A 14220-nucleotide genomic window follows, 5' to 3' on the forward strand; every position below is an offset into this window, starting at 1 on the left:
GACCATATATACATGGATTTATTTCTGGGCTGTCTATTCTGTTCCATTAATCCATGTGTCTATTTTTATGCTAATACTATACTGTTTTGATTACTATAGCTTTGTAATACAGTTTGAAATCAGGAAGTGTGATGCCTCCAGCTGTGTTCTGTCTCAAGATTGCTTTGGCTGTTTGGGGTCTTTTGTTGTTACATATAAAACTTATGATTTTTTTCAAATGTCACTGGAATTTTTGTAGGAATTGCATTGAATCTGCAGATCACTTTGGGTAGTATAGACATTTTAACAATATTCATTCTTCTAATACATTAACAACATGGGATATGTTTCCATCGTGTTTTCTTCAGTTTCTTTCATCAATGTCTTAATAGTTTTCAGTGTGTAGATCTTTCACGTCCTTGGTTAAATTTATTACTGAATATTTTATTATTTTCGATTCTGTTGTATATGTGATTGTTTTCTTAATTTCTCTTTCTGAGAGTTTATTGTTAGTGTGTAGAAATGCAACTGATTTTTGTATAATCAGTTTGTATCCTGAAATTTTATTGAATTTGTTTATTAATTCAAACAGTTTTTTAAAATTGAATCATGATTTTCTATATATAATATCATGTCATCTGCAAATAGAGACAGTTTTACTTTTTCCTTTTTAATTTGAATGCCTTTTATTTATTTTTCTTTCCTTATTGCTCTGGCTAGAGTTTCCAGTACCATGCTGAATAAAAATGGCAAGAGTGGATGTCATTGTCTTATTCCTGATCTTAGAGAAAAAGGGTTTAGCATTTCACTATTGAGTATGATGTTAGCTGTGGTTTTTTTGGATACAGACTTTATTATGTTGAGGTATTTTCTCCATAGCCATATTGTTGAGAGTTTTATCATGGAAGGATGTTGAGTTTTTTGAAATGCTTTTTCTGCACCTATTGAGCTGATCATCTGATTTTTATCCTTCACTTTGTTAACGTATTATTGACCGGGGGATTTTTGCAGAAACTAATGCCTGAGGCTGGCGATTTGTTATGTAAGTGAATATTGAAACACCCAAGTTTGAGTAAGTATTAACAACTTTTTTTGTACTTAATGTATTTATTTGAAACTTTGTACATGTCTTACTAAAGCATTCTAATATTTCATTAGCGTGTGATAGGCAGTATAGCAAGCACCTCTGTGCAGGGGAACAGAACATCTATTACAAATATACCATGTTTCACTGTGCTTTCCCCTGGAAGAGCATACTCTACACTTCCTGGAGGCATTTTTTTTAGTCCTATGGGTATTATTTTCTCTAGAATATGTTCTTTTATTTTACCTGATAGTCGACAAGGTGGATCTTTGTGGGGGGCTCTTTCAGAAATGCCACAAGAAGGACCAAGTGCAGGACTACATTCACCAGAATGGTGAGTTACCCATTCTCTAGCTACTGCTAACAAAAAATTCCTTGTAAGTCATTTTATTCTGTGCATTAAGGCTACAATAAATTTTAAACACATTGAATAAACTGCAATTACTCAAATAGAAACCCACTTTCTTATACTATTTTAGACTTTTCCAGAGGATATTGAAGTTTTCCAGATATTGATCAGATCAATCAACTCCTTTCCTATATTTATTATACTCTAATATACAAGTGGGCTTAGTTATCTGATGGCCAGTCCTCTTGTCTTGGTAAATATGATGCCATGAACCAAGATGAGGTTGTAGGACCGATCATATTGTTTCTTGCAGTTTCTTTCCTTCACCTGTGTAAATCTCAAGGTTGCATATATATCCAGTTTCACTTTTGCTAACCATCCTGACCAAAATTCTATATTTTGTAAGTTTTCCAGGATTATAGGTTTTGAATCTGAGTCATCCTCTCCACTTTATCATTGCCTCATCAAGTGATAGCTCTTGTTTGGGTATATAGATTGATTTATTGGTAGAAAATAATCCAAAAGAGGTTTAGCTTTTGAAATTCTGTCAACAGGAAGTGGAGCTTCCTAGTTATCATTAAAGTGAAGAAATGTCATTATTTGTTTGAACCTTCTTCTCGTCATAATTTTTGGAAAGGTAAGTGTTTCAAGTAAGGGATCAGTTGACCAATATTCTTTCCAGTGTGACTTTCTTATTTGTCACATCAAAATGATTAAACCAAGAAACTTCTTCATGTCACTATTGGTTACATCAGTCCCTTTTAAAGCCTTATACTTTTTATTTGATTTTTCATTCTGTTGGTGATACAGATTTGTTTGAGAAGCAACCAACTTGCAAAAGTCATTACCAAAAATTAATTCTGTTATTTCACTGACATTTTGAGGGTTATTACGTTCAATAGTTATACCTGACACACCTGTAAAGTCTTCTAATTTTCATGAAATGTTGTCTTCAATCCACTCTTCTGTAGAAGCAAAGGAGCATTCTCCAGCACCGTGAGTTTCATTTTCACTCTCCATATCAGAATCAATCACCAAGGTTTTTTGTCTTTTCGTTGGTCTAATATTCATAATGTCTGAATCAGAACTATATTGTGAAGAACTATCATCTTCTGAGACACTAGTATATATGTCACTCGGACAATCAGAGAAAGTATCTGCATAAAATTCACTGAAAAATTCTTCTTCACTCAAAATTCCACAATGTATCATTTTTGAAAATTTTATGGTAATAAACTTGCATTTATAATATACACAAGGTTGGAACAAAAACCTAACAGAGCAAAGTGTGAATGATAATGACAATCATAAGTTGTATAATGAACCCTTGATCAATTTTAAGTTCTAACTGCTTTGCATGGTGATGTTAATTGTATCACTCTCTAAAAATGTATTAATATGTCTTCTGTCAATAATGTGTTAATGTGGCATATCACATTGATTGATTTGTGGCCATTGAAGCATCCTTGCATCCCTGTAATAAATCCCACTTTACTATGTTGTACAATTCCTTTAATATCCTGTTGAATTTGTTTTGCTAATATTTTGAGGAGATTTTTGCATCTATGTTCATCAGGGATATTGTCCTGTGATTTTCTTTTTCTTGCAGTGCCTTTGTCTGGTTTTGGTAAAAGGTAATGTTGGCCTGTAAAATGAGCATGGATGTATTCCTTACTCTCCTATCTGTTGCAGGAATTTGAGAAGATTGACATTAGTTCTTCTTTAAATGTTTGGTATAATTCACCAGTGAAGCGATCTGGTCCTGTAATTTTTGTTGTTGTTGTTGGGAGTTTTTCTCTTTTTTTCTGATTTAATTTTCTTATTAGTAATTTGTCTGTTCAGATTTTCTGTTTCTTCCTGATTCAGTCTTTGGAGGTTTTATGTTTCTAGGAATTTATCCATTTCTTTTAGGTTGTCCACTATGTTTCCTTATAATTTTTCATAGTAGCTGCCTATTATCCTTTCTTTGTATTTGTGTGGTATCAGTTGTAATGTCTCCTCTTTCATTTATAATATATTTATTTGAGTCCTCTCTCTTTTTTCTTGGTAAGTCTAGCTAAAGTTTTGTCCATTTTGTTTATCTGTTAGCTCTTACTTCCGTTGATCTAATTTGTTAAGATTCTAAGCATATTAATTTCTAGTTTATTAACACTCATTTTGTGTCCTAACTTATGATCTATCCTGAAGAATGTACCATGTGCTCTTGAGAAGAATGTGTATTCTGCTGCTGTTGGATACAGTGTTCTGTAACTGTCAAGACTATCTTGTCTAATGTGTTATTTAAGTCCATTGTTTCCTTATTGATTTTTTTGGCTGGATGATCTACCCATTGTTGAGGTTTTTTACTATTATTGGATTATTGTCTATTTTTCCCTTCAGATATGTTAAGATTGGCTTTATATATTTAGATGCTTCTATATTGGGGGAATAAATAGTTATTAATGTTATATTCTCTTGATGAATTGATCCCTTTATCATTATATGAAGACCTTCTTTGTCTCTTGTTATAATCTGGTTTAAAGTCTGTTTTGTCTGATATAAGTATTGCTACCCCTGCTTTCTTTTGGTTTCCATTTGCATGGAATATATTTTCCATCCCTTCACTTTTAGTTTATATGTGTCCCTAAAGTTGAAGTGTGTTACTTGTAGGCAGCATATAGTTGGATATTGTTTGTTTTTATCCACTCAGCTACTATATTTTTTGATTAGGGAATTTACATTTCAAATAATTATAGGTAACTATGGACTTGCTCTTGACTTTCTTCTGATTTATCTAGTATGATGTTGAGCCCACTATTGATTTTTTCAGTTCAATTATTGTTTTGTTCAGCTCTGTGATTTCTGTTTGGTATTTTAAAAATATTTTCTATCTTTTCATTGAAATTCTTACTTTATTCATGATTTGCTCTCCTTAACTCAGGGAGCACATTTATGACTGATATTTTGAACCCTCTATCAGATAAGTGACTTATCCCTGTTTTATTAAGATCTGTTTCTGGAGATTTATCTTGTTCTTTTTTTTTTTTTTTTTCTGGAGAACATTCCTTTGTGTCTTCATTTTCCTTGTCTCTCTGTTGGTTACTGGGCATTAGATAAAACAATGTCAGTCTTGACGGGGTGGGAGTGATGGTGTCTCATGTAGGGGAGGAACTTTGTCAGTCAGCTCAGCCCAAGTACTTACCTGGTTGATTTTCAACCCTTTGTAATGGTCTCAGATACATTCTTTGTTCTTAGTGGCCCCCAGTGTCGAGTATATGCCAGGACCTGTCATTGTCCTGAAGGGGAGAATAACATTCAGTGCCTAGATGCAGACTGATTGGAAGCCAGACCCACAAGCAGCAGCTGGGAAAGTATGTTTAAATGCCTTCCAGGAGGAACTGGGAGATGGGCCTTTTACTTGCTCCTATTCTGAGCCTGAGTGTATAGCCACGGTGGTGAGGGATGTTCTTGCACCCATTAAGTACTACTTCTTCATTTGCTATAGTCCCATGGGTTTCATAAATGGAAGCCCCGTTGGCTATAAGAGCCAACTGATCTGGATTCTCATCTGCAAAAGCTGCAGCACAGATGTGTTATAAACTCCTTCCAGGAAGTTACAGGTGACAGCCTATGCTACAGGGCGATGGCTGGGGAGGTGTCCATTGGCTTCACTGGTCCCTATGAGGATCAAAGCCAGCTTCTAGATGCATGCTAAATTAGAAGCCTGACCCTCAGTCGGCAGCTTTTAAAGTATGCAGATAGACCCCTTTCAGGTAAAGCCTGGGAAATGGGTGTTTTTATCTACTCCCTCTGTGCTGAGCCCTGGGGAGAGAGCTGGTTAAAAAAATCTTTCTTAGTTTGCTATAGTCCTTGAGACTCATGAATGAAAGCCCTGTTAGATATCAGAGCCCAGAAATCCAGGTTTCTGTCCCCTGAGTGGCTGAAAACCTCGGGTTTATAAAAACAGGGTTGTTTCAGCCTTTCCTATCCATTTTGATGTGGGTATTTTCTTATTCACCCAATGTGTAGGAGTTGTTCGCTGAGTTTCTGGATTTCTCTCAGAGATAATTGTTTGGTGTGTATCTGTACATTTGATGTGTCCATAGGAGGAAAGTTCAGGAGCCTCCTATGTCACCATCCTGGTTGACCTTCCTCCAAGAAATTCTCAAAATAATTTTTTTTAACATCTTTATTTGAGTATAATTCCTTTACAATGGTGTGTTAGTTTCTGCTTTATAACAAAGTGAATCAGCTATACAAATACATATTTCCCCATATCTCCTCCCTCTTGCATCTCCCTCCCACCCTCCCTGTCCCACCCCTCTAGGTGGTCACAAAGCACCAATCTGATCTCCCTGTGCTATGTGGCTGCTTCCCACTTGCTATCTATTTTACATTTGGTAGTGTATATATGTCCATGCCACTCTCTCACTTCTTCCCAGCTTACCCTTCCCACTCCCCGTGTCCTCAAGTCCATTGTCTATGTCTGCGTCTTTATTACGGTCCTGCCCCTAGGTTCTTCATAACCATTTTTTTTTTTTACATTCCATATATATGTGTTTGCATATGGTATCTGTGTTTCTCTTTCTGACTTACTTCACTCTTTATGACAGACTCTAGGTCCATCCACCTCACTGCAAATAACTCAATTTCATTACTTTTTATGGCTGAGTAATATTTGATTGTATGTATGTGCCACATCTTCTTTTTCCATTTATCTGTTGATGGACACTTAGGTTGCTTCCAAGTCCTGGCTATTGTAAATAGAGCTACAGTGAACATTGTGGTACATGGCTTTTTGAATTATGGTTTTCTCAGGGTATATGCCCAGTAGTGGGATTGCTGGGTCGTATGGTAGCTCTATTTTTAGTTTTTAAAGAACCTCCATATTGTTCTCCATAGTGGCTGTATCAATTTACATTCCCACCAACAGTGCAAGAGGGTTCCCTTTTCTCCACACCCTCTCCAGCATTTACTGTTTGTAGATTTTTTGATGATGGCCATTCTGACTGGTGTGAGGTGTGATACGGCATTGTAGTTTTAATTTTCATTTCTCTAGTGATTAGTTATGTTGAGCATCCTTTTGTGTGTTTGTTGGCAATCTGCCTATCTTCTTTGGAGAAATGTCTATTTAAGTCTTCTGCCCATTTTTGGATTGGGTTGTTTGTTTTTTTGATATTGAGCTGAATGAGCTGCTTGTAATCTTTGGAGATTAATCCTTTGTCAGTTGCTTTGTTTGCAAATATTTTCTCCCATTCTGAACTTGTCTTTTCATCTTATGTTTTCCTTTGCTGTGCAAAAGCTTTTAAGTTTCATTAGGTCCCATTTGTTTATTTTGGTTTTTATTTCCGTTTCTCTAGGAGGTGGGTCAAAAAGTATCTTGCTGTGATTTATGTCATAGAGTGTTCTGCCTGTTTTCCTCTAAGAGTTTTATAGTTGTCTGGCCTTCCATTTAGGTCTTTAATCCATTCTGAGTTTATTTTTGTATATGGTGTTAGGGAGTGTTCTAATTTCATTCTTTTATGTGTAGCTGCCCAGTTTTCCCACTTATTTAAGAGACTGTCTTTTCTCCATTATATATTCTTGCCTCCTTTATCAAAAATAAGGTGACCATATGTGCATGGGTTTATCTCTGGGCTTTCTATCCTGTTCCATTGATCTATATTTCTGGTTTTGTGCCAGTACCATACTGTCTTGATTACTGTAGCTTGGTAGTATAGTCTGAAATCTGGGAGCCCGATTCCTCCACCTCCGTTTTTCTTTCTCAAGATAGCTTTGGCTGTTCAGGGTCTTTTGTGTTTCCATACAAATTGTGAAATTTTTTGTTCTCATTCTGTGATAAATGCCATTGGTAGTTTGATAGGGATTGCATTGAATCTGTAGATTGCTTTCGGTACTATAGTCATTTTCACATGTTAATTCTTCCAATCCAAGAACGTGGTATATCTCTCTGTCTATTTGTATCATCTTTAATTTCTTTCTTCAGTGTCTTATAGTTTTCTGCATATAGGTCTTTTATCTCCTTAGGTAAGTTTATTCCTAGGTATTTTATTATTTTTGTTGCAGTGGTAAATAGGAGTGTTTCCTTAATTTCTCTTTCAGATTTTTCATCATTAGTGTATAGGAATGCAAAAGATTTCCATGCATTAATTTTGTATCCTGCTACTTTATGAAATTCATTGATTAGCTCTAGTAGTTTTCTGGTAGCATCTTTGGGATTCTCTATGTATAGTATCATGACATCTGCAAACATTGACAGCTTTACTTCTTTTTTCCCAATTCGGATTCCTTTTATTTCTTTTACTTCTCTGATTGCTGTGGTTAAACTTCCAAAACTATGTTGAATAATAGTGGTGAGAGTGGGCAACCTTGTCTTGTTCCTGATCTTAGAGGAAATGGTTTCAAATTTTCACCATTGAGAATGATGTTGGCTGTGGGTTTGTCATATATGGCCTTTATTATGTTGAGGTAAGTTCCCTCTATGCCTACTTTCTGGAGACTTTTTGTCATAATTGGGTGTTGAATTTTGTCGAAAGCGTTTTCTGCATCTATAGAAATGATCATATCGTTTTTATTCTTCAATTTGTTAATATTGTGTATCACATTGATTGATTTGCATATATGGAAGAATCCTTGGATTCCTGGTATAAACCCCACTTGATCATGATGTATAATCCTTTTAATGTGCTGTTGGACTCTGTTTGCTAGTATTTTGTTCAGGATTTTTGCATCTATGTTCATCAGTGATACTGGCCTGTAGTTTTCTTTCTTTGTGACATCTTTGTCTGGTTTTGGTATCAGGGTGATGGTGGCCCCGTAGAATGAGTTTGGGAGTGTTCCTCCCTCTTCTGTCCTGGAGAATTGAGAATGGTGCCATGGGCTCATCGGCAGGATCTGTCCTGAAGCCAGTCCTGGAGTGACAAGAGCCACACCTGCAGGTCTGTTCCACTGACCAGCTGGACAGGACTGAGTTGGGCCCACGGACCTTGGTCTGGATTGTGTTGGCTGGTCATTCTTGCCTAGGTTCACAGGCCAACAGCCACTGTCCTTCCTTTCCTGCTCATCACTGCACCAGTGGCTCACTCCTACCTGCTGCCATCACACGCCTAGCAACCTCACATTCCAGGGCCAGCCAAGAACTGAGACCTCTGCAGGCCCCTAGTTCCCAGCAGGCAAACTCCCTATTAAACTACTTCCTAGCCTTGTTCTCGTGGCTTCAGAGCTCGGAAAGTGCGGAGAGCATAGCAAGCTGAGGCGCCCTCTTTCCTGGACCCTCGATGCTCCGTGGAGGTGCCAGAACTTCACTGCACCCCTCTCCCCAGCACAAGCAACCTCTGCGCCCGCCTGTCCCATGGACCCAGGTGCACCTCCGGCCACCGGCACCCAGGACAGAGGTACGGGGCTTGGCCAGCGGTGGGTGCTGGGGCTGGCGGGGACCCGGCCTCTGGCCCCGAGGCCGCAGGGATCTGCTAGGTCCATCTCTGTCCTCGCCACCTGGAAAAGCTCCTTTTTCCTTTCTAATTCTATTGATTTGAGTCTTCTCCCTTTTTTTCTTGGTGAGTCTGGCTAATCGTTTATCAATTTTGTTTATCTTCTCAAAGAACCAGCTTTTAGTTTTATTGTTCTTTGCTATTGTTTCCTTCATTTGTTTTTCATTTATTTCTGATCTGATCTTTATGATTTCTTTCCTTCCGCTAAATTGGGGCTTTTTTGTCCTTCTTTCTCTAATTGCTCTAGGTGTAAGTTTAGGTTGTTTATTTGAGATTTTTCTTGTTTCTTGAGGTAGGATTGTATTGCTATAAACTTCCCTCTTAGAACTGCTTTTGCTGCATCCCATAGGTTTTGGGTTGTCGGGTTTTCATTGTCATTTGTTTCTAGGTATTTTTTGATTTCCTCTTTGATTTCTTCAGTGATCTCTTGGTTATTTAGAAGTGTATTATTTTGCCTCCATGTATTTGTATTTTTATAGACAAAATAATTTTCTTAATGTTCCTTCTTTAACTGGAATTTCATACTCTCAAATCCTCCTGTTTAGTTTTTATTCTTGTTTTTGTTTTTGCATCCAGTTTTCCTTGTTACTCATTATAGATTTGGCAGTTGTTCACTTCAGTGGTTCTTTAACTTATATTCTATTACCCAAATCCTGGTCTAGAGTAGTTTCTCCCACCTGCTTTCTCTTCCCTGGACTTCTTGCTAGTTATGGTAGAAAATTTGATGTTTCTATTGTTCTTTTTGAATATTTTATATTTACCCATGAAGAGCACAAGAAGTGTAAGTCTTAAGGAAAAATAATCTGGTAATGTTGAGCAGTGAGTGAAATGGTTACACTCAGGGTGACTGACTCCCTGTTTTGTGGTTCTTCGTGTTGTGACAGTAATATCCAAGCCTTGTGGAGAAAGAAAATGTGAAGGGAAGTACATTTTAGAGAAGAAAATGTGATAGAAGTTTGTTAGTATGTAGAAATAATAGTTGAAAAAATAAAGAGTCAAAGATGGCTGTAAATCTTTTAGGTTGAAGTCAGGGTGTCAAGTGTCTAATAAACAAATCCAGACTTTGTAAGGAGAGATGTTGCTTGAAATAATTGTTGCAATGAGGATGATGGGACTGTTGAAATAGAGGGAGGAGAACCACTGCATTAGGGAAACACTGGACATAAGCTCTGTGAGGGTCTGAAGAGTTAGGTAAAAAGGGGCTTTATTGTATAGAGGAGAGTGAACAAGGCTAGAAGGAACTGAGAATGGGGTGAAAGGGTGATGTGATTGGATAGTAGATCAAAGAATGTTTTAGTCTGAAGTGAATCTGTTTTTGGAAGAGGCCCTTACGAAGGGTCTGTATGCTGGCTCAGACTGAGGGTGGGTCAAAATTCAGGGACCTGGAGAGGAGAGAATCTTAACCGGTTTGGTTAATAAGCATTTTATTCTGATGGATCAGTGGGGACCAAGCAGTTCAGCTAATTATTTATGAGGCATTAAATGGAGATTTGGAGGGTCTGTGTCTGGCCTTGTCATAGATAAGCAAGGGGAGGCATCTATGAGTCTCATCTACATCACATGGGGAAGGGTGGTTCTGTGCAGTAAGCCAGTTCCTGGAACACAAGATCATGGGAGAATGTCTTGCTAAAGACAAACAGTGTACGCTGTTTTTTAGCATCACAGGGCTTGGATAAAGTTCAATATGGCCATTGGAAAAACAGGAGAGAGGATCTAAATTAGGACAAAGAGTTCTCACTTAGCACATTATTAGTAAATTATTTTAATGAATATGTACTATAGATGGTTGATGAAATGAAGCTTCGTTGAGAGGAGAGGGCTAAAAATATCTGAAGCCATTACCCAGGGCCTAAAACAATGTGTACATTTTTTCTTGAATGAGTGAATGAATAAATAAAAATGGGTAATATTATCTATAGTGAGAAATCAGTTCTAGTAATCATCTATTGACTCTAGAAAGAAAATGTTTTGTTTGGGTTTTTTGTCCATTTGACATTTTTGCTTAGATACTTAATAGACATCTCAAAAGGAATTCTCAATTGTGGTCATTCTATGCACTACCTCTTCCCACTTAAAAAAAAAAAAAAGTAAGAATGATTCTCCTCAGTATCAGTAGAAGGGACTGCCATTCACCAGTTTTGTTTTGTTTTTTTTATGCCCAAAGCTAATAATTATCCTTGCTTCATTTCTTTTCTACCCCATGTTCAGTCTATCAACAAATACTTGTGAGGCTATCTTCAAATATGTGCTGAATTTGATTACATCCCCTCACTTTTTCTGTTACCACCTGAGTTTACACTATCATCTGTTGCCAGCACTACCATAAGAACTGACTGGTTTTTTACTTCCAATTTGGTTCCCTTAGACTCTGTTTTGCATCCAGGAGCCAGAATGATCTTTAAAAAGTTTAATCACATTATCCCCTGTTTTAAACCAGTTTATGACTTCCCACCGCTCTCAGAATAAAATTAAACCTGTTCTTATGGCCTAGAAAGCTTTACATAATCTCACTGAATAACCATGAGACCTATTGTCTTACATTCTTATTCTTGCTTACTGGACTTTATCTAGTTTGGTTCCTAACTAATCTCCAAAATATCATACTTATTGCAGGTGTATAGCCTTTAGTCCTACTCGTCTCTCTGTCTAATAAGTCTTTCTCCAGGTTATCTCATATCCTTTTGTCCATTTTTTTCTCTTATACACAGTTATACACTGATGGTTATTTCACCATTCACTGAAATTTCCCTTAACCTTTTTTAGTTTTTTCAAGGTTTTATCTGTGCCTCATTTTCTCATCTGTAAAATGGAACACAGGGTGCCTACATTAAAATGGTAATTAAATGCAATAATAAAAATTGCTTAGGATCTTTCTCAGAACATGATAACATTCATCATTATTGTCATCTTCAACATCACACCTATAGAAAAGTATTTTACTAATTTATATGTATTCTTGAAGTTGTCTCTCTTAGAATAGAACGCAGTCCTGTGAGGGCACAGACTTTGTCTTGTTTACCCTTTATCAAAAGAGCCAAATATAATATCAGGCACACAATGAGGGGTCAGTCAGTAAATTCACTGACTGACTGATTTGTGTATAAGAATTTTAGTCTAAATCATCCCCTCTATATGAGTACTTTTAATTTTCAAGAGGCACAGGTATTCTCATGTCACTCAGGTGGTGGTTTTTATTTTAAGAGAATACAGGTGAAGTCAGGGAGAGAGAAAACCAACACTGTATCAAAAGGGCAAGATGTCAAAGAGCACTGGAAAATCATTTATCACCATTTGGAACATAAAAGTAGCTCCAGTGACCCATAAGCAACTCTAATGACCCAGACAGTAGATATAGTGAGCCAGTAATTTTGTTGATGCCTTTGAATCAGACATCTCTTGCTTTTTGGTCTAGTAACTTGCCACACTCATGACTCTTCCTTGTCTGCTATTACTTCTACTTTTAGGACTTCTTAACTACTTTTCTCCTTCTTCTGTATTATCTATTTAGCTTTGCATTTAAACTCTCCAATATAGATTTGATTGTATAACGATCATCTGTGAGAGATGATGACATCCTTGATTGTCTACTTGATAGCCATCACCCACATTTCTTGCTGACAGTAGCTTTATTTTGTTTAGAAGCCTCTTGTTATTACTCATAATTGCTTTAGTTCAGTCCTGCATGTCTGATTCCCAGTGAAATCAATTGTGAGTGAGAAATCAGGGATTGCCTATAAGAGACCTTCTGAGAAAGGTTTCATTTCCTGATTAAAAAAATGAGAATGTCATGAGGAAAAAAAACACTTTTGCTCCCATTCCCTTCCATTTTGCCCTGCATAGTGTCTTGGAACCACATAATGCCTGAAACTGTGACTGCCATCTTAAAGTATGAGATTTCAAGCCTGAGATTTAAAGACAATATGCTGAGGAAGGTGTGGGAATAATGCTAGATATAGTTGTGTGCTCAGTGCTATTCTTGAGTGGATTACTTAACTCAATATTATTCTTGACTAGTCCTGGAATCACCCATATCCAGACATCTGATTAAGTGAACAATCCATTTCCTTGGGGTTCAATCCTCTTTAAGCCTTTTTTTTTTCTTTTTTCTACTTTCAGCAGAACAAATCCTGATACACCACCCAATATATAATAACCCTAAGGGGCTGATTTCTCTAGGCAGGACACCAAAGCATCATAGAATGCCTTAAATTTTCTAGGAGAATGCTTGGTCTAGTGTTCTGTGACCATGACAGAACAGAGTCACAAGGTTCAAAACATGGCCAATAATGTATAATGTATAAAGGACTGTCTGTAACCTCTATTCTCAGAAGATGGGAAGATCAGGGGACTTAAAGATGCTCCTTGTATTCGGTTCTAAGGCATTCTGACATATTTTGAAAAGTTGAAGAACCAACCTTTTATGTAACACCCATAATGAATCACAAAACAGCACAAATGTCTAAAGTACCCCTGACTAAATCTTTGTCCTGTGTTTCTGTACCTTATGTTCTCTTATTATGCATAAAGTTTTATGTAGATCTCCAGTGTGAGAAGATGACTTACAACTTTTGTCTTATAGAAGAAAGGCAGAATGTTTAATAGACAGGAATTAAGGGGATACAGATTATTGGGTGCAAAATAAATCTATGTTGTTATGCCAAATACTACAATGCAAATATTAGAACCTAATATAGGGTGATTAGTGGACAGTGTGCGTATACATTTATAAATGTATGTTTTTCAAACACAAATCATCAATATATGGCCAGTCATCTATTCTATATTTAAATACACAAATAGTTCATTAAAGAACTTCAGAATTAGTGGCATGTAGAAAGACCAGTCACTAGTCTATTCTACTTTTGCATGATTAAAATTGACTTATTGTTCATATTCTCTGATATACTCAGAGTTAATTAAATGTTTTACGTCTCTTCTTCATAAATAATAACAAAGAAGCCACTTAAAGCAAATCTGATTATTCTACTAGATAACCCTTCATAATGTAGTTTTTTTGTATGTCTGAATCAAGTGTAGTACTTCTTTGAAAAGAAGAAAATACTCTCAACTGAATTGAATCATTAGCATTTCCAACAATTGTATATTTAAAGTATGTCAGAAAGTGACATACTGTGACTAGTCTCAGTCAGTTATGAAGCCACATTATAAAGTGGCCTATCACATTTCAAACCCTTCATTTTGTCATTCTTAGAAGTAGTCTTCTTCCCACAAAAAAAGGAGGTGGGGGAAATATCACTAAAACGACATGAGTATCAGTTAGTGCTGACAGACTGAACCTGTCATCACATTCCCTGTAGTGCTGCAGGCTGCAGAGGTTT

Source organism: Hyperoodon ampullatus (assembly GCF_949752795.1).
Source record: "Hyperoodon ampullatus genome assembly, chromosome: 2".
NCBI lineage: Eukaryota > Metazoa > Chordata > Mammalia > Artiodactyla > Ziphiidae > Hyperoodon > Hyperoodon ampullatus.